General features: G+C 40.6%; 1 protein-coding gene across 26 annotated transcripts in view; it reads right to left on the reverse strand.

The window, feature by feature from the left end:
* Nucleotides 1–14645, reverse strand: part of TFDP2 (transcription factor Dp-2) — a 179184-nt gene extending 164539 nt beyond the window's left edge. For 8 of the 26 annotated variants that reach the window (XM_070576224.1, XM_070576221.1, XM_070576218.1 and 5 more), the window contains exon 1: nt 14053–14645. The gene's annotated coding sequence lies outside the window, so the exon portion shown is untranslated. The remainder of the gene's footprint in view (nt 1–14052) is intronic. The other 18 variants (XM_070576233.1, XM_070576239.1, XM_070576238.1 and 15 more) reach the window with 12 other exon arrangements.
* Nucleotides 14646–18609: the final 3964 nt, after the last annotated feature.

An 18609-nucleotide genomic window follows, 5' to 3' on the forward strand; every position in this document is an offset into this window, starting at 1 on the left:
TACGATGGAGAAATAAAAACTTTCCCAGATAAACAAAAATTAAGGGAGTTCATTGTCACAAAACCTCCTCTTCAGGAAATCCTCAGGAAAACCCTTATTCCTGAAAAATCCAAAAAAGGAAAGGGGCTACAAAACCAAGAGCAGAGGAGATAAGTAGAAGGACAACAACAGAGAGTAGCAGCTCTACATCAGAACAGATTAAACCATGGGACGAGAAACAAAGGAAACTGAAGAAAACCGGAAAACAAGACACAAAATGGTAGTGGTAGGCCCCCACGTCTCAATAATCACTCTAAATGTAAATGGATTGAACTCCCCAATCAAAAGACACAGAGTGGCAGGATGGATCAAAGAACAAGATCCAACAATATGCTGCCTCCAGGAAACACACCTCAGCCCCAAAGACAAACACAGACTCAGAGTGAAGGGATGGAGAACAATACTCCAAGCTAATAATGAACAAAAGAAAGCAGGTGTCGCTATACTAATATCAGACAAGGTAGATTTCAAAGCAAAACAGATAAAGAAAGACAAAGAGGGACAGTATATAATGATAAAAGGGACTCTCCACCAAGAAGACATAACACTTATAAATATATACGCACCCAACACAGGAGCACCAAAATTTGTAAAGCAACTCTTAATAGAACTAAAAGAAGACATCAACAACAATACAATAATAGTAGGGGACCTCAACACACCATTAACACCAATGGACAGAACATCCAGACAGAAAATCAACAAGGAAATAATAGAATTAAATGAAAAATTAGACCAGATGGACTTAATAGATATATATAGAACACTTCATCCAAAAACAGCAGGTTACACATTCTTCTCAAGTGCACATGGAACATTCTCAAGGATTGACCATATTTTGGGAACCAAAGCAAACATCAATAAATACAAGAGAGTTGAAATAATATCAAGCATCTTTTGTGATCATAACGCTATTAAACTAGAAATCAACTACAAGAAAAAAGCAGAGAAAGGTGCAAAAATGTGGAGACTAAACAACACGCTTCTCAACAAACAATGGATCATTGAAGAAATTAAAGAAGAAATCAAATATTATCTGGAGACAAATGAAAATGAGAACACGACATACCAAATCATTTGGGATGCAGCAAAAGCAGTCCTAAGAGGGAAATTCATCGCAATACAGGCTCACCTCACTAAACAAGAAAAAGCTCACGTAAGCAACCTCAAACGACACCTAACAGAACTAGAAAAAGAAGAACAAACAAGGCCCAGAGTCAGTAGAAGGAGGGAAATAATAAAAATAAGAGCAGAAATAAACGATATTGAAACAAAAAAGACAATAGAAAGGATCAATGAAACAAAGAGTTGGTTCTTCGAAAGAATTAACAAAATTGACAAACCCCTAGCCAGACTGACCAAGAAAAGAAGAGAGAAATCGCAAATTAATAAAATCAGGAATGACAGAGGAGAAATCACAACAGATACCAATGAAATACAAGAGATCATAAGAGAATACTATGAAAAACTATATGCCAACAAATTGAACAACCTGGAAGAAATGGACAAATTCCTAGACTCCTACAATCTCCCCAAACTGAATCAGGAAGAAATGGAGAATCTGAATAGACCAATCACAAGTAAGGAAATAGAAACGGTAATCAAAAACCGCCCCAAAAACAAGAGTCCAGGACCAGACGGCTTCTCTGGAGAATTCTACCAAACATTCAAAGAAGACTTAATACCTATTCTCCTCAAACTGTTCCAGAAAATTGAGAAAGATGGAGAACTCCCTAACACATTCTATGAAGCCAACATCACTCTGATCCCCAAACCTGACAAGGACAACACAAAGAAGGAGAACTACAGGCCGATATCACTGATGAACATAGATGCAAAAATCCTCAACAAAATTTTGGCAAACCGATTACAGCAATACATCAAAAAGATTATACACCATGATCAAGTGGGATTTATACCAGGGACACAGGGATGGTTCAACATCCGCAAGTCAATCAACGTGATACACTACATCAACAAAATGAAAACCAAAAACCACATGATCATCTCAATAGATGCAGAGAAAGCATTCGACAAGATCCAACACCCATTTATGATAAAAACCCTCAGTAAAATGGGTATAGAAGGAAAGTACCTCAACATAATAAAGGCCATATATGATAGACCCACAGCCAACATCATACTCAATGGACAAAAGCTGAAAGCCATCCCTCTGAGGACAGGAACAAGACAAGGGTGCCCACTTTCACCACTCCTATTCAACATAGTTCTGGAGGTGCTGGCCAGAGCAATTCGGCAGGAAAAAGAAATAAAAGGAATCCAAATAGGTAACGAAGAAGTAAAACTCTCGTTGTTTGCAGACGACATGATCTTATACATAGAAAACCCCAAAGAATCCACAGAAAAACTATTAGAAATAATCAACAACTACAGCAAAGTAGCAGGGTATAAAATTAACGTGCATAAATCAGTAGCATTTCTATACACTAACAATAAACTAACAGAAAAAGAACTCAAGAACTCTATCCCATTCACAATCGCAATGAAAAGAATAAAATACCTTGGGATAAACTTAACCAAGGAAGTGAAGGATCTATACAATGAAAACTACAAGACTTTCTTGAAAGAAATAGGCGATGACATAAAGAGATGGAAAAACATTCCTTGCACATGGATTGGAAGAATAAACATAGTTAAAATGTCCATACTACCTAAAGCAATATACAGATTCAATGCTATCCCAATCAGAATCCCAAGAACATTCTTCACAGAAATTGAACAAACAATCCTAAAATTCATATGGGGCAACAAAAGACCGCGAATTGCTAAAGCAATCCTGAGCAAGAAAAACAAAGCCGGCGGAATCACAATCCCCGATTTCAAAACATACTACAAAGCTACAGTGATCAAAACAGCATGGTACTGGTACAAAAACAGGTCCACAGATCAATGGAACAGAATTGAAAGCCCAGAGATAAAACCACACATCTATGGACAGCTAATCTTCGACAAAGGAGCAGAGGGCCTACAATGGAGAAAAGAAAGTCTCTTCAACAAATGGTGCTGGGAAAACTGGACAGCCACATGCAAAAGATTGAAAATTGACCATTCTTTTTCACCACACACCAAAATAAACTCAAAATGGATCAAAGACCTAAAGATTAGGCCTGAGACAGTAAGTCTTTTGGAAGAGAATATAGGCAGTACACTCTTTGACATCAGTTTCAAAAGAATCTTTTCGGACACTGTAACTCCTCAGTTGAGGGAAACAATAGAAAGAATAAACAAATGGGACTTCATCAGACTAAAGAGCTTCTTCAAGGCAAGGGAAAACAGGATTGAAACAAAAAAACAGCTCACTAATTGGGAAAAAATATTTACAAGCCACTTATCCGACAAAGGGTTAATCTCCATAATATACAAAGAACTCACACTGCTTAACAACAAAAAAACAAACAACCCGATCAAAAAATGGGCAGAGGACATGAACAGACATTTCTCAAAAGAAGACATGAATATGGCCAATAGACACATGAAAAGATGTTCATCATCGCTAATCATCAGGGAAATGCAAATCAAAACTACACTAAGATATCACCTTACCCCCGTTAGATTGGCAAAAACATCCAAAACCAAGAACGACAAATGTTGGAGAGGTTGTGGAGAAAGAGGAACCCTCATACACTGTTGGTGGGAATGCAAACTGGTACAGCCACTATGGAAAACAGTATGGAGATTTCTCAAAAAGTTAAAAATAGAAATACCCTATGACCCAGCCATCCCATTACTGGGTATCTATCCTAAGAACCTGATATCAGATATCTCAAGAGTCCGTTGCACCCCTATGTTCATCGCAGCATTATTTACAATAGCCAAGATGTGGAACCAGCCTACATGCCCAGAAACTGATGATTGGATAAAGAAGATGTGGTATATACACACAATGGAATACTACTCAGCCATAAAAAAAGACGAAATTGGCCCATTCACAACAATGTGGATGGACCTCGAGGGCATTATGTTAAGCGAAATAAGTCAGTCAGAGAAAGACGAACTCTATATGACTCCACTCATAGGTGGAAATTAGTATATTGAGAAGGAGATCTGATCGGTGGTTACCAGGGGAAAGGGGGGGGGGAGGGTACAGAGGGGGAAGTGGTGTACCCACAACATGACTAACAAAAATGTACAACTGAAATCTCACAAGGTTGTAATCTATCATAACATTAATAAAAAAAAATAATAAAAAAAAATAAAATAACCAATGAAATTTCTACTCAAAAAAAAAAAAGAAAAGTTTAAAATTGATAGCAGCCGAATACTAAAATAGAAGTCAAAAGGCAACCCTGAGACCCCAGGCGCAGAAGAATCCAGAAAACACAACTGGCCTACTTTACTTCCTCATCCTTAGCACTTCATCTCCCACACCACTCTTGAGGAAATGTGGGATTTGTGCAAGACAGCCAAGAGATAAGACCAAAAGTAGATAAACAGGGAGTGGCACCAGGAACAATCAGACACAGTAAGATTCACACACAGCAGGCACTAGAAAACGTACACTGTGCGAGCTTACAATACCGGACATAAAAATTTCACCAAACAGATTGGTTACTTAAGATAGATGTAGATTAATTATGCAAAATTCTACAAAGTTGCTATTAGACACAATGGGAAAAATTGCTTCATATTCTGCCTATTGTTACAGGAAGCCTAATAAATAACAACTGGTGGGCTAAGAATTACTCTACCCCTGAGGTAGTTAAGATGACAAAAAACAATCAGAAAAAGGTTTTCAAAAATTAGTAAGTCAAATTAAGGTAATAGTTCTCTGTTTTCATTCAAAGCCAATCTAACTCAAATTGTTTCTTTCCAGAGTGAAATACTGGAGTGAATTTTACACAAACAGGAAGAAGTATGAAATAAGTCAGAGGCTTCTGACACTGAGAGAGAGCGCGCCAGTGTGAGCTCTCTTCAGTAGTTTCTCAGAATACTTCAATCTATACCTAGAGTTAAAGGTAAAGTGAAAAGCCTTTTGTGCTTTATTTTCTACTTAGATGAAAAGACATGTACGATCATTCTTATTTTCAAATACACTCATTTTCTGGTTGCATGTTCAATTGAACAGACACACCCCGACCGCTGTTGATAACCACATCATGAGCCACAGCATCTTTGCCTATGAAATACATGGTACTCCTGCTCTTTGACTGACCGTAAACACTGCCACTATTATTTGCTATATCTTTATTCTTCTTACTTTTTGGAACACTTTTAGCTTTTTTCTCTTTTGTCATCCCAACTTTAAGATTTTACATCATTTCATTATACCCATGTTTTCCTTTACCCTACGTATATTTAATTTTTGAACAAGCCAAAAGGATATGTAGCACATAATATAGGCCTTACAATAAAATTAAAACATTTATATTACAAAGAAGTTAGGTTAACGTCTCATCTCAGAATGTGCTTGTTTCTATTCACAGTAAACAAGTCAGTATAACAGATTCACACGTCTTATAGTCATGATTTAACCAGTTAACTGAAATACACTCGAATTTAAGATACCACATACATTACACAAAAATAGTCTATTTTTAAAATTACAGTAAACAGTGACGCTGGTGAAAGGATGATCAAACATAAACAATAGCTAATTTTCAAATCACTCACTTATATTTGAATGAATTCACCACCCTCTAGAAAAAGCAGAAATTATACTGGAAAGACCCAACTAAGAAGCATCTGTAAAGATTGTTGGGTTCTTGCACGAACACTGAAGATCCAGGGTAGAATGGCTAACATGACAGTCATAGAGACTCACTTCTGAGCCCCAGCTCTGCCACTGCTGTCTTTCTGATCCCACTGAAGCTACTTGTGTCCTTTAGCTATAAAAGGAAAGAAAAGAAAGCCTATCTTATACACTTTTGGGGAGGATTAAATAAGATCCTTATCACACAGCAGGTATTGCGTAAAGTAAGCCATTAGAAATTCAGACTGAATACAAAGTACTCAGATTATGGATCTTTATTTTCTTACTTAATCCTAGAAAATATGCTGTGGTCTTTTACATTTCGCAGGTTACAGGAAGAACGGCCTTATTGTAAACAGGATTTCGCTTTTGTTAATGAGCTGCTTATATTAATAGAACCTCTTATTTTCTTTACCTACTATGATATCTCTCTTGGAATTTTTTTCTGTTATGGGGAAGAAGGGTTTTTACATAGTGACCCCTTTCTAAAAAGTCTTTTCCTGGAGCCAGCCCAGTGGCGTAGTGATTAAGTTTCTGTGCTCTCCTTGGGTGGCCGGGAGTTCACAGGTTTGGATCCTGGGCGTGGACCTACACACCACTTGTCAAGCCATGTTGTGGCAGCATCCCACATGCAATGTGGAGGAAGATTGGTACAGATGTTAGCTCAAGGCCAATCTTCCTCACTAAAAAAAAAAAAGTCTTTTCCTTAGCATTAGTTTCACATGCTTTTGCTTACTATTTCAGTTTCTTGAAATTTCACTTAATGTCAAGAGAGGAAATTCAACTGTCTGGAACTCTTTCCCCAGAGCATAACTTCAACTAGGAAACTAATAACGCAGAACAGATCTTTTTTAGAGTTGTAGTATCTGATAGTCCAGATTATCCAAAGAATAGTAATGGATCTGATACAATCACAATAAAAGAAAATAATGTGGCTTGGGAAGAAGGAATACTTTTTTTAGTTCTTTCAGAGAGAGCTCATTAATAAAAAACATTTAGTCACTTTTACATTGCAATTAACTAGTTTACTAATGAAGTCAGCAAGTCTTGCTCAAATTTGCTAAGGTCACTGGGAGAAGTTATTGCTTCTAATAGACCTAAATCATTCTGACATGACTTAGGAAAGACTCCAACATCTGCGAACACCTAAATAAATACTGGTACCCCCGAATGGAAATGTATGCTACAGCATTTTCTAGGTTTAAAATAACTCATTGACAGTACTGAATTAATTTCAGTACTGAATTTTTCTTAGACAATGTTTTTGCATTACTTGTGTCCACAGTAATCCTGCTTATTCATAGCTGCTTTGCTGACTTCCAGTTTTGAAAAGCTAAAACTCGAAGAAGCAAAACATCTCAATGGGAACCATGAAATTCTTATATCTGAAATTTAAACAGTTGCCTCTACTCCATTTATCCCTGAGCTTTACTAAATGCTTCATCAAAAAAAAAAAAAAACTCTGAATAATGATTAGCATTTTGGTACTTTGATTGAAATCAGATGATTCTCTTTTGCCTTTTGCTTTTCCATTTTTGCAATTCTGAAATATGCTTAATAAGTTATCTTAATTGTCTGAAGTTTTTATTATGACAGTACAAAGACTTCAAGAAATCAATAAGACTTGTGATTCTTTTTCCATAAAATAATCAAGGAATTTATACTGCAATTGGTTTTTATTAGATAAGAATGTAAGCTGCCCTTATCCTCCCTTTCCCACCCATGAAAGTCTATCCGAAAAACTACCTATTTAAAAGATTTTCAAATAAGTCTTTCAAGATCAAAAACAGTTCAGTATTCTTAGAAAACCTTTCTAAAACAGTTTTTCTGACCACTATTGTTAATCCTCCACAAATTATTTTCTTTAAAGATCTATGTTTAGTAATTATTTTTACATCAACTGTGATATAGTATAATGTCTTGGATAGTATAAAATTAATGGCAAAATTTCAGGCAGAACGTTAACATCAGCAAGTATTCTATACTTTTCATACATAATGATGGAATTTTTCACACAGATTTTCAGTTTATGTTTCTTAGAATTCTTATACAGGTAATGTATTCTGTTACGTTTGAATACTGATTTGTTCAACTTAGAAATACATCATCACTATGCTCACAAAATTTTCCTACTTGTAAAGACTTTACAACTAAAAATGTATCAATTAGTGCAGAATTATTTCAGTTTTCCAAAACTTTTATTAATCTAGAAATCATTTCATTGACTGTCATTTTTTAGTTGTATATGTTCTTATAGCAACTGCTTATCACTCTCTCTCTCTCTCCTTTGAGCAGTATTTAATAAATCCTTCTCTTTTACAGTTAGTTTTTATCCCCACCACAATTTCAAGGATGCTGTGGAGGAAAACCTTACAGACTGATTTTTCAATTGTCCACTCTCAAGTGGACTGTAAAAGAGAAGTCCATGCTTCCGGTTTTGATGAAACATCTTATTTTGGCAGTTTTAAATACATATTATTTTTTACATTTATAGGCTTGTTATTTTACAATTTGATTTAACTTAAATAGAACTGAACTGGTCACTTTAACAAATTATTCTTCAATAACAACATACTTGGCTCTTTTTAAAGTAAAATAGAATCTGTTAAATAAACTTATTATGCTTTTGAGTATTAAAAAAAAGATTTTTGGCTTCTCCAAACTACTTTCCCCTATTCTATCTTTCCCCGCACTTAGAATTCTTGAAGGGCCGAGGGAGGCTATGTCATGTCCCTTTGTCAACTCAGTGCCCCATACATAGTAAGCACTGCATGTCTGTCTGCTGAGTGACCCACACAAAGACCAGCTGTTGGGGAGTCACCATTTCTCTGTGCCTACTATCTGGCTGATGGTTTATATTATCCCTACGAATAACGAAGGTGAAAAAAAAAAAGGCTTGAATTTAAAAGGATAGTAGGGGCTGACCCCATGGTCGAGTGGTTAAGTTCGCACGTTCTCCTTCAGAAGGACCTACAGCTAGAACACACAACAATGTACTGGGGGGCTTTGGGGAGAAGAAGAAGAAAAAAGAAGAAGATTGGCAACAGATGTTAGCTCAGGTGCCAATCTTTAAAAGGAAAAAAATAAAATTTAAAAAATGAAAGGATACTAAACAGAAAACAGAATAAGGGAGCTGGAAAGTACTCAAAAATAAAAATCTAATTAGATCCTTACAGATTATTCCAATGAGGAAGAAAAAGACTTCAAAGAGATACATGTATTTTTTTTTTAATTGGATGGACCTCCAGGGTCTGTTTTTTTTTTAAAAGATTGGCACCTGAGCTAACAACTGTTGCCGACCTTCTTTTTTTTCTTCTTCTCCTCCCCAAAGTCCCCCCGCGCCGCTGTACATAGCTGTATATTCTAGCTGTGAGTGCCTCTGGTTGTGCTATGTGGGACGCCGCCTCAGCATGGCCTGATGAGCAGTGCCATGTCCGCGCCCAGGATCCGAACTAGTGAAACCCTGGGCCACCGAAGCAGAAAGTGCAGACTTAAGCACTCAGCCACAGGGCCAGCCTGAGATACATGCATTTTTAAAACAAAGATGACTCTGGCTACAATGCTTAAGGATTGGAGAGAGAAAAAGACTGGAAGAAGCAAGGTCAACAGGAAGCTTACTGTAGTCCAGCACAGAAGGAACGGAGGCCCAGCCTATGGCAACAACGGTAGGAACGGAGAGAAAGGGATGTGTCTTGCTTTTGCTTCAGGCAGCTCCATCAAGAAAAACGCTCTTCAGATTGTACGGGATGAAACACGCATTGGTATCCTGCCCCCAAATGGGCACTTAATAAATTTAATCAATGAATTAATGGAAACCAAAGCTCAACATGGATGAGAAGATTAACGAAAATCCCTAAGTGCTCTAAGTAAACCTTCAACAAGGTATATCCCTCTAGAGGAAATCTCCATGCAGCTGTTGGCAGCTGTTCCGGAACGATGAACAGGAGAGGGTGCCTGGAGACCCAAGACAGAAAAATGTAGTACTGTTGTTCAAGAAAAGAGAAAGGCTGCTGCCAACTACTGCTCAGTGAAGTTAAAAGTAACTTCTACTGTAAAAAGTTAAATGTAACTCTCGACAAGATTCTAGAATCATTCCTGAGAGAAGTTTGTGAACACAGAGAAAATAGTAACCAACATACGCTACCAGAAACAGTATAGTTTCATTAAGGACAAGTAATGGCAGATTAACGCTCTTTTCCTGACAGTTACTGAACAGACAGGGTTTAAAAAATGAAGTACTATATAAAATTACCTGGGGTTTAGAAAGGCGACTGTTAAAGTTCCTTACATTTTCCTTGTGAAAACTTGGAAATATTTTATGTGAATAATGATAAGTTAGCTGGATTTCTAATTGGCCTAACAACTTGAATGGAAGAATTAATGAGTTTTTGTCACCCTTAAGAGAGGCTGTACCAGGGAAAGAGCACTGCTCTTACTCCTACCTAGTCAACATTTTAGTAAGATCTGCATGAAGGTAATGTCAGCATTATCAAACTTAGAGTTCATCAAATCTACGGGCAAATAAATGTCTATTTATTGGATGACCAAATCAGGTTTCTTTCTTTTTTTTTTTCTTTTAAGATTGGCACCTGACCTAACAACTATTGCCAATCTTTGGAGTTTTTTTCCCTGCTTTTTCTCTCCAAATCCCCCCAGTACATAGCTGTATATTTTTTCTAGTTGTGGGTCCTTCTAGTTGTGCATGTGGGATGCCGCCTCAGCATGCCTGACAAGTGGTGCCGTGTCCACGCCCAGGATCCGAACCAGCGAAGCCCTGGGCTGCTGCAGCGGTGCACATGAACTTAACCACTCGACCACGGGGCCGGCCCCCCAAATCAGGTTTCTTAAAAGTCAACAGACTGCAACCAATGTGACAAAATTTAGTACAGGTAAATGTAATGTCCTACAAAAAAAATAATGCTATTAAAGACTCAGAAGAGCATGACTTAACAAACAAGAGGGAGAGCATGGATAAAACAACTCAAGAATTTTGGGTGACTACAACATCAATAATAGGTAACACACATAGCACTTTAATGCCAGGGACCACGCTAAATGCTTTACATAATGGGTTCATTTATTCCTTATCACAACCCTACCAGACAGGTATTATTATAAACTCCATTTTCCAGATGAGAAAACTGAGGCCCAAAAGTGTTTACATAATTTACTCAAGGTCACCCAGCTAATAAACTGTGGGGCCAGGTTTTAAACCCAGGGAAGCTAGCCCCAGAGTTCACCTTTTTAACCAGAACATTATCATGAATTAACAGTGTGATGTGGTTACCCAAGGAGCAAATCTACTCTATCTTAAAGCATATGCGTTAAGAGCAGACAGGTGACTTATGGTCTTCTCTACTAGTTCACATCTAATTTGGGGCACTACACTTTGAAGAAAGGTATGGATGAACTGAAAGAAATCCACAAAGAAGCCATCAGTATTGTAAGGAGGTTCAAATTAAAACAACAAAATCATTAGAAGAGGTTAAAGACTGAGAATATTTTGCATAGAGAAGAAAAGAATCAGTGGAATATAATAAGTATCTTCAAATATTTGAAAACTGACATATAGAAGAGACAGAACTAGAACCAGTGAAGACAACTTCTAGTTCAGTAAAAGAAATAATTTTACAAAAGTTAGTTGTCCAAGTATCTTTCCCTCAGAAACTATGAAACTATGAATCTTCTCTCCAGAAAAATATACAAATGCATAAAATTTTGCATAAAATCTCCAAGAGTTCACGAATCTACTTTTAAATCTCTTCATGCTTCACCCCTGGAGTCATGTATCCCAGATTAAACTGGAAAGGATTCAAGTATGAAGAGGCAAGTATATTTAATAATCCTTAAAATTCATTACAATTTAAAATTCTATGACCTAAAAAAACACTCAACTGTAGGCTTTCTAGTTTCTTCTGAGATCTATTATGATACATACTGCAATAAGAGTTTAAAATACAACGACAAGGTCAGAAAAAAAGTAAAGTTTGCCAAGGGACAATGTAAACTGACTATGAGTAAGTTCATAGATAGTATGGCTTATCATTTAACTTCTAAAAGAAACATACCTAAGTTTAAAAATAAAAAGTAAGATGCTAATGTACTACTCAATACCTAACATTTAATGCCCAAATTAGAAATATCCCCCCTCTGCTTTTAAAACTTCACCTTAAACTCTTCCTCTCCATCCTCGTTCCTGTTAAGATTGACCAAGAAACCATGGACTGGATGTCAGAATACTTAGGTTCTAATTCACTACCTTTGCCATGAATTTAATTTTGGCTCAGGCTGTTTCCTTACTTTGCTAAGAAACTTTTATACATCTAAAAGGACTTTAAAAATGGTGAAGTGCTATGTAAATATAAGTAACTCATGCATTATGTATAAACAAATCATCAACAGCAAGAAAACAAAGCCAGTCTTTCTATCATGTTGAAAAAAAAAAAAGCAAATGCATATTCTCATTTCCATTCCTAATTATAAAAAGCAATCTTTGAGTCCTTTAGGATGTGTTTTAGTGTATAATTTTCATCCATAAATACCTTCCACATTAAGAATAAACATATCTTTACATCCAATTTCCAGTTCTATTGCGAGGACACAGCTCAGACAGTCAAGAATTTTGGCTGCAAGGGAAAAACTTGACCGTGCCAGTTGGACTACACACTTAAAAGAGTTGGGGGTGAAGTTACAAGACCACAAAATGGTAATAAGAATTATTATACACTTGAAAAACTCCATTTTCTCTCTTGATTAGACAACTAGAAATAAAGAGAACTGAAAAGTAAGAGTTTAATAAGTCTTGAACCTTTTTTAACAAATGTAAGTGCCACACTGCTGAAACTGCAGCTGTACTGCCAGAACAGTGCCACAGACACCATGTCTGCCATGAGACTAGACTCTAGTTCCAGGCACAAGATGTTCTAATAAATAACAAATGCATCCAGAGCCAGTACACAAGTGTGACAGAATCCGGGGTCTAGGCATTTGATTTTTCTCCTGGTGCTACTTGAGAATGGACACTGCTATCAAAGATATAGGATAGTGATAAAGCTTTGGCTAAATTATAGGATATCAGTGAAATGGAAAAGGAACATGCAATATCAGAACAACTAAATTATTTTATATTTAATTTTGAACAGAGACAGGGTCATGATTACACTGTATATAAGGCATATGAATAACTTCACTATATTTATTAGGTGAAGATGATTTCAAACCATTAAGAGAAAACAAAAGTGGCCCAGAAAAAGTTAGGCTACAGAAGTGAAATGAAAAAACACAAAACTAAGATTTGGGGGCGAAAGGGGAAGGAAGAGAATGAGCTACTGACTTACTAAAAAGAGAGCAAATAAGTGGGACAGGGAGTCCGAGCCCTCTGAGATAGAACGAGGAAGAGAAAAGTATTCAAAGGGAGCTTCAGCACTGAATATGGAAAGAGATGAGCCTGTTAACCGTTTCAAGAGAAAAAGAGAAACAATACAGGGAACTTTTCTGAACCAGCATTCATAGCAGTCAATAGTGAAAATGCCTAACTCATGCAGGGCACTTAATACGTGGTGAGCTTTGTTCCAAACGCGTTCCACAGATTAGCTCATCTACTCCTTGCAACACCCCGAATCGGTAGATGGAGTTTTACAGACGAAGAAACCGAGACCACACAAAGCAAGGGGACACAAGCTGGTACCAGAGCCGAGCGCTCATCCACTTTGTTGAACTGTCTCTCTGCGAGATCCTGCAAAAACCTTTATACTTTTTACTTTTGTTTTTTTTTTCACTTAGCTCTCTGGAATTTCTCAAAGGAGCCTGGGCCCAGAGTGATCCTCTACTTCAGAGAGAAGTTCCCTTATGGGGAATATGAGGTTCTTACAAGCGCACGAAGCTCTGGAACCCTAAAAGAATCCTGAGGGAGACAGATAGAGGCATGTGGGTCACGAAAGGTGGAAAAGCCAGAAAACCAGACTCAGAAGCCATCCTTCTGCCCTGAAGAGACAGAGAAAGTAGAAAGCAGCCCTTCCTCTCTAACACGAGGCGTGACTCAGGGACGTCACCTCCCCCCCAGTATGCTGTGTGTGTGTGTGTGTGTGTGTGTGTGTGTTGGTCAGGGGGGCTCTCTGGTGTCCGACTCCCTCCAGACACGCACGGGTTAGTCGGCCAGGCCTGGGAGAAGCCGTGGGAATAAACAGATGGGACTGGGGGGACACGGGGGCCCGGAGGCGCAGGGAGGGAAAACTGCCCGGGAACGCGCCGGGCCGGTCCAGAGGCCCCGGCCCGCGGGCCCGTGCCCCCGCCCCGGACCTTACCGCCGCTCGGCTGCAGAGGACGAGGCGGCCGCGCAGGGCTGTGCTTCCGAGCCCGGGGCGCGTCCTCGGCGCCGCCGCTCCCGTGGCGCCCGCGCTCGGCGGCGGCCGGGTCCCGGCGGACTCGCACTCGGGCCAGGGGCGGGAGATCGGCGGCCTGCCCAGTCGAGGCCGTGGAGTTCGCGGCCCCCGGACGCCGAACGGTCCGCACCGCGGGCCTGGCCAGGGAGGAAGGGTCAGGGCGCGCCCGCGTGCCGAGCTGCGGCGGGGCGGCTGCAGCCGAGCGCGCAGCAGCTTCGTCCGCCCTCACCCGGCCCAGCCGCGGCCCCGCTTCCCCCGCGCGAGCTTTGGCGGCGGAGCAGCACGGGCAGCGCCCATTGGCCCTCGGGCCGAGTGTCGTAAGGCGCCGCTCCCCGCGGATTGGCAGGGCCGGCGGTGCGTGCAAGGAGTAAACAAACCCCGCCCCTTCCCGAGGAGAGGAGGGGGCTGAGGTGGAGGGGCGGGGCCTCAGCGCTCTGCCCAGCCCCGGGTGGCCCACCCCGGATGCCTAATGGGTCCCCCGAAGGGACCCCGCCGCCTCGCTCCCCGGACGACCCATCTGCAGGCCTGAGGCCTAAAATTTGTAGGCACGCCCTTCCCCCGCTCCCCCGAGCTTGGGTGGGACTCTTGACTTTCTCATCCGCCCTTATCGCCCAAGGCCGAAGCAGGAAAACCCCACCTCTCTTAGAAAGAGGGAAACTAGGGCGGTTACGTCTCGGTCCCCAGGCCTTTAGAGGGGTCGCCCCCGAGAGCCGCGAGGAGGGGCATGGGGACGATTGACTGTGAGGCCACGTGTGAGGCCAAGTGTGGGACACCCCGTAATTATTCAGATAATTGGTTAGAGACCACTAGGGATGTGGGTTCTTCACTACCTTGGCAAGTGGGATCCAACCAGCCAGGTCACTATGTCACATGGAAACTTGAAGAGAAAATCGCAGTGCCCACACCCCGAAATATCTGTCCATTTAGTTCAATATTAAAACATTTTGTCTATTAATTCTCTGCCTATGTGAAAAATCATGTGCGCTTACATTTTAGTTGGGTGGGAAAAACAATATGAAAAAGAAATAAGCCAAATATAAACTATGTTACGTGCTGATACATGCTACGGGGAAAACCTTAAGCAAAGAAGGTGTTTGAGGGACGGCTTGCCTTAAATAGGGTGCTCGGGGAAGGCGGCATAAAAGGTGCCATTTAAGTAAATACCTAAAGGAAGTGAGAGCACCTTTGGACCTTTCTCTGGAGGGGACTGGAGAGACAATTTCTGCATAGTTGTACATAGGTAAAAGTCCTAGGAGTTCAAGAACGCCAAATACTCCTCGGACTGATTCAAAAACGCAAAAGTGAGTACACTTTCCAGTCATAAATCAATAGTATTTATTTAATTTCCAAGAAATTTTGTTAAAGTTTCAATTTAACAAATGCTTTTCACACACTCTAGGCACAAAGATACAAAAACGAGCAATACAGGGGCCAGCCTGTGGCCAAGTGGTTAAGTTCGCGCGCTCCGCTTGGGCGGCCCTGGATTTCGCCAGTTCCAATCCTGGGCGCGGACATGGCACCAGTCGTAAAGGCAGGCTGAGGCGGCATCCCACATGCCACAACTAGAAGGACCCACGACCAGAATACACAACTATGTACTGGGGGGCTTTGAGGAGAAGAAGGAAAAATAAAAAATTTTTAAAAAATGAGCAATACAGACAAAACCTCCACCCTTAAGGAACTCCATCTAGCAGAGAAGATGGATGGTAAACCACCTCAGTACGACGTGTAAACGACCATAACAGAGGTAGACACAGAGCGCTGGGCTAATGGAGGTCAGAGGGGTGGATGTTACTAAGGAACCGTAACTCACTCGGGATCTCTTTACGAGGAAAACTCAGTACTAAATTTTGGAGTAAGGCTATGGGTATCAGAGATTCTCTAACCTATTTATATGTTTCTAAGGTGAGAATCTGAAGTTAATATTAAGTTGAATTCTACGAAATTGCTAATATTTGGCAATTTTCATATGGCTCAACTTACTCTCTTGTAGAGTTAATATGAGGATTTTGCTATGTAACACACACTGTTGTGTTCAATAAATGATGGCAATTATTATCACTCACGAATATTCACTATTTTTGAAAAAAATGATTTAAAAATCAGTCTTTCGTAACAACTTCCAATACCACGAAGTAAAGTGAGCAGTGAAGTTTCAAATTTTCCATATACTGGTTTGATCTAGCTGTGAATTTCCATGACCTAATCAGGGTTTGCTGTAAAAGACGCTAAATGCTAGTTTCACAGCAGGCCAAGAAATTCAGAAGAAGAAACAGCTTGGTTTTGAAGCCAAAAACTGAAAATTCTCCAGAACAGAATAAATTGTCGAGTTGCTTCAGGGAGGAAAATTCATGTAAATCAATTTTTCATTCCCACTCACAGTTCCAATTTAGCAATTTGCACAACACTCAGCTTTCTCTCTTCCTTCTCATTTCCCCATTAAGGGATCTTGTTTCCTTTGAAAAGGAAAATGAAGCTTCCACCATCTCCAATGCCAGCGAGTAGATGTCTGAAACATGACGGAACACTTACTGATTCAGCAAACCGTTATTAAGCACTTACTGTATGCCAAGAACAGTGCGAGGCATTGGAAGTACAAACATAAATGTTCAAAGAGCTCCGTTCATGGGTATTCCTTGTGCTCGGAGCAATCTCCCGGTTCACCCGCACCTTACCTACATGTGCCTTCTCACCTGAGCTTAGACTTTCTCCAGAAAAGCTTCCTCTGACTCCTCTCCAGCTCTTTTCCCCACAAAATTCTGCTTGTCTTTCTAACATTCACCAAACTTCTGATTAGTCACTTGGTATCTGTACCCCATCAGACTGTAAGCTCCCTGAGATTCAGGCCAGTCATCCTACTCATTACCACATCCTCAGTGCTTAAGAGAAGCTCAGAAAGTTTTTATTGAATGGAGAAGAGCGCCACAACCCCGCACAGTTGGCAAGTGGAGAGAAGCATAAATAAGTCGTCTCATTTGTAAATATACAGGTCAACAAAGAGAGGACCATGACAGAGAGATCTGATACATTCAACCTGAGGAATTTCCATGGGCTGCCCCTCTCCTGGAGCTGGATGCTCTTTCTGTAGGTGGAGCTGTAGGACTCCTGGACCAGCGCCTCTAACTGTAATGTGCACAGGAATCCCTTGGAGATCTTATTAAAATTCACACTCAGTAGGTCTGAGGTGAGGTGTCGAGTTTGCGTTTCCAACAAGCTCCCAATGGGTGCTGCTTCCCCAAACACCACACTTTGAGTGACAAGGTCCTTAGTGAAATCTTTTTATCATACAAAAAGATCTGTAGCTGTCTGGACAACTGCAGATATTTTTCTTAAGTATCCTGTTCTCACAGCCCCTAATCCATCCAGTGACTGACAAAAGAAAAAACTCTTAAGAGAAAAATGTGAGAGCCTTGTCTTCCAGAGACAGTCCTATTATGTACAGTTTAATCACATTAATAGGGTGGAGTAGAATCAAAGACTTGGAGTATCCTCAGTGAGGGACACAACCTTCTCAGTCCATTTCTGGAATGACTTGGTTAGGGCAGTAAAAGGATTTCGCGGGCATCCTTAATAAAAGTAACCTCTTCTTAACATCAAATCTAAAGTCCTTTTTATGATAAAATACTTTATTCATCCTAAAAATATAGAATGTGAGGTGAAAGGAATACACGGCTTATGTGAGGTATAAGGAATAAAAACCAGGAGGAAGAGGTTTGCAGGGAGGAAAGGTTGAACTCCCTTCTGGACCTCTAGAGTCTGATGTGCCTGTGGAGGGACCTCTGGGAGCAGTCCCATGGGCAGGCAGCTCCTTGCATCTGGTGCTCAGGAAGGAGGCCCAGGCACACTGGGGAGTCGGCACCAGTTTCTGTTATGGGCATGGAAGACAAGATCCATTATTTCATCTGTCTCACAGCAACTTTGGCAGAACTGGATCAATCCCATTGCACAGGAGAAGCTCTTATCAATCCCAGGACTGGACTGGATCCACACCTCCTGATCCTAGTGGCAAGAGGTCCAAATCGGGCATCAGAGACATCTGGGCTATATGGGTGGGTGGGCAGACAGGAGAGGAGCTTGGACCAGCCAGCTTCAAAACCAGGTAAAATAAGTTAAATATTCGTAGGGGGATGAGGTCTGGAAGACAGGAGGGAAGCACTGGTTCTGGGACAGGGGAGGGACGGCCTGACCACCACTTCTGTTCACCTCTGTCCACTGCTCTTTCCTTGCCCAGAGATGGACCCCATGACAGCAGCCCTGGAGAACAAACATGAGGCGGTCAGCCGGGGCAGGGGTCCTGACTGCAGGTACTCCTTCCCTTCTGCCTTCCTTGCCCCAGCTGAGCCATCTGCTGCCCTCGACTCCCACCTTGCCCAGAGATCACCAAGGTGAAGCATGTGGACAAGATCCACATGGGGAACTGTGAAATCGATGCCTGCTACTTCTTGCTGTTCCCTGAAGACTGTGGGAAACAGCCCAAGC

Source organism: Equus przewalskii, chromosome 15 (genome assembly GCF_037783145.1).
Source record: "Equus przewalskii isolate Varuska chromosome 15, EquPr2, whole genome shotgun sequence".
In the NCBI taxonomy this organism is placed as follows: Eukaryota; Metazoa; Chordata; class Mammalia; order Perissodactyla; family Equidae; genus Equus; species Equus przewalskii.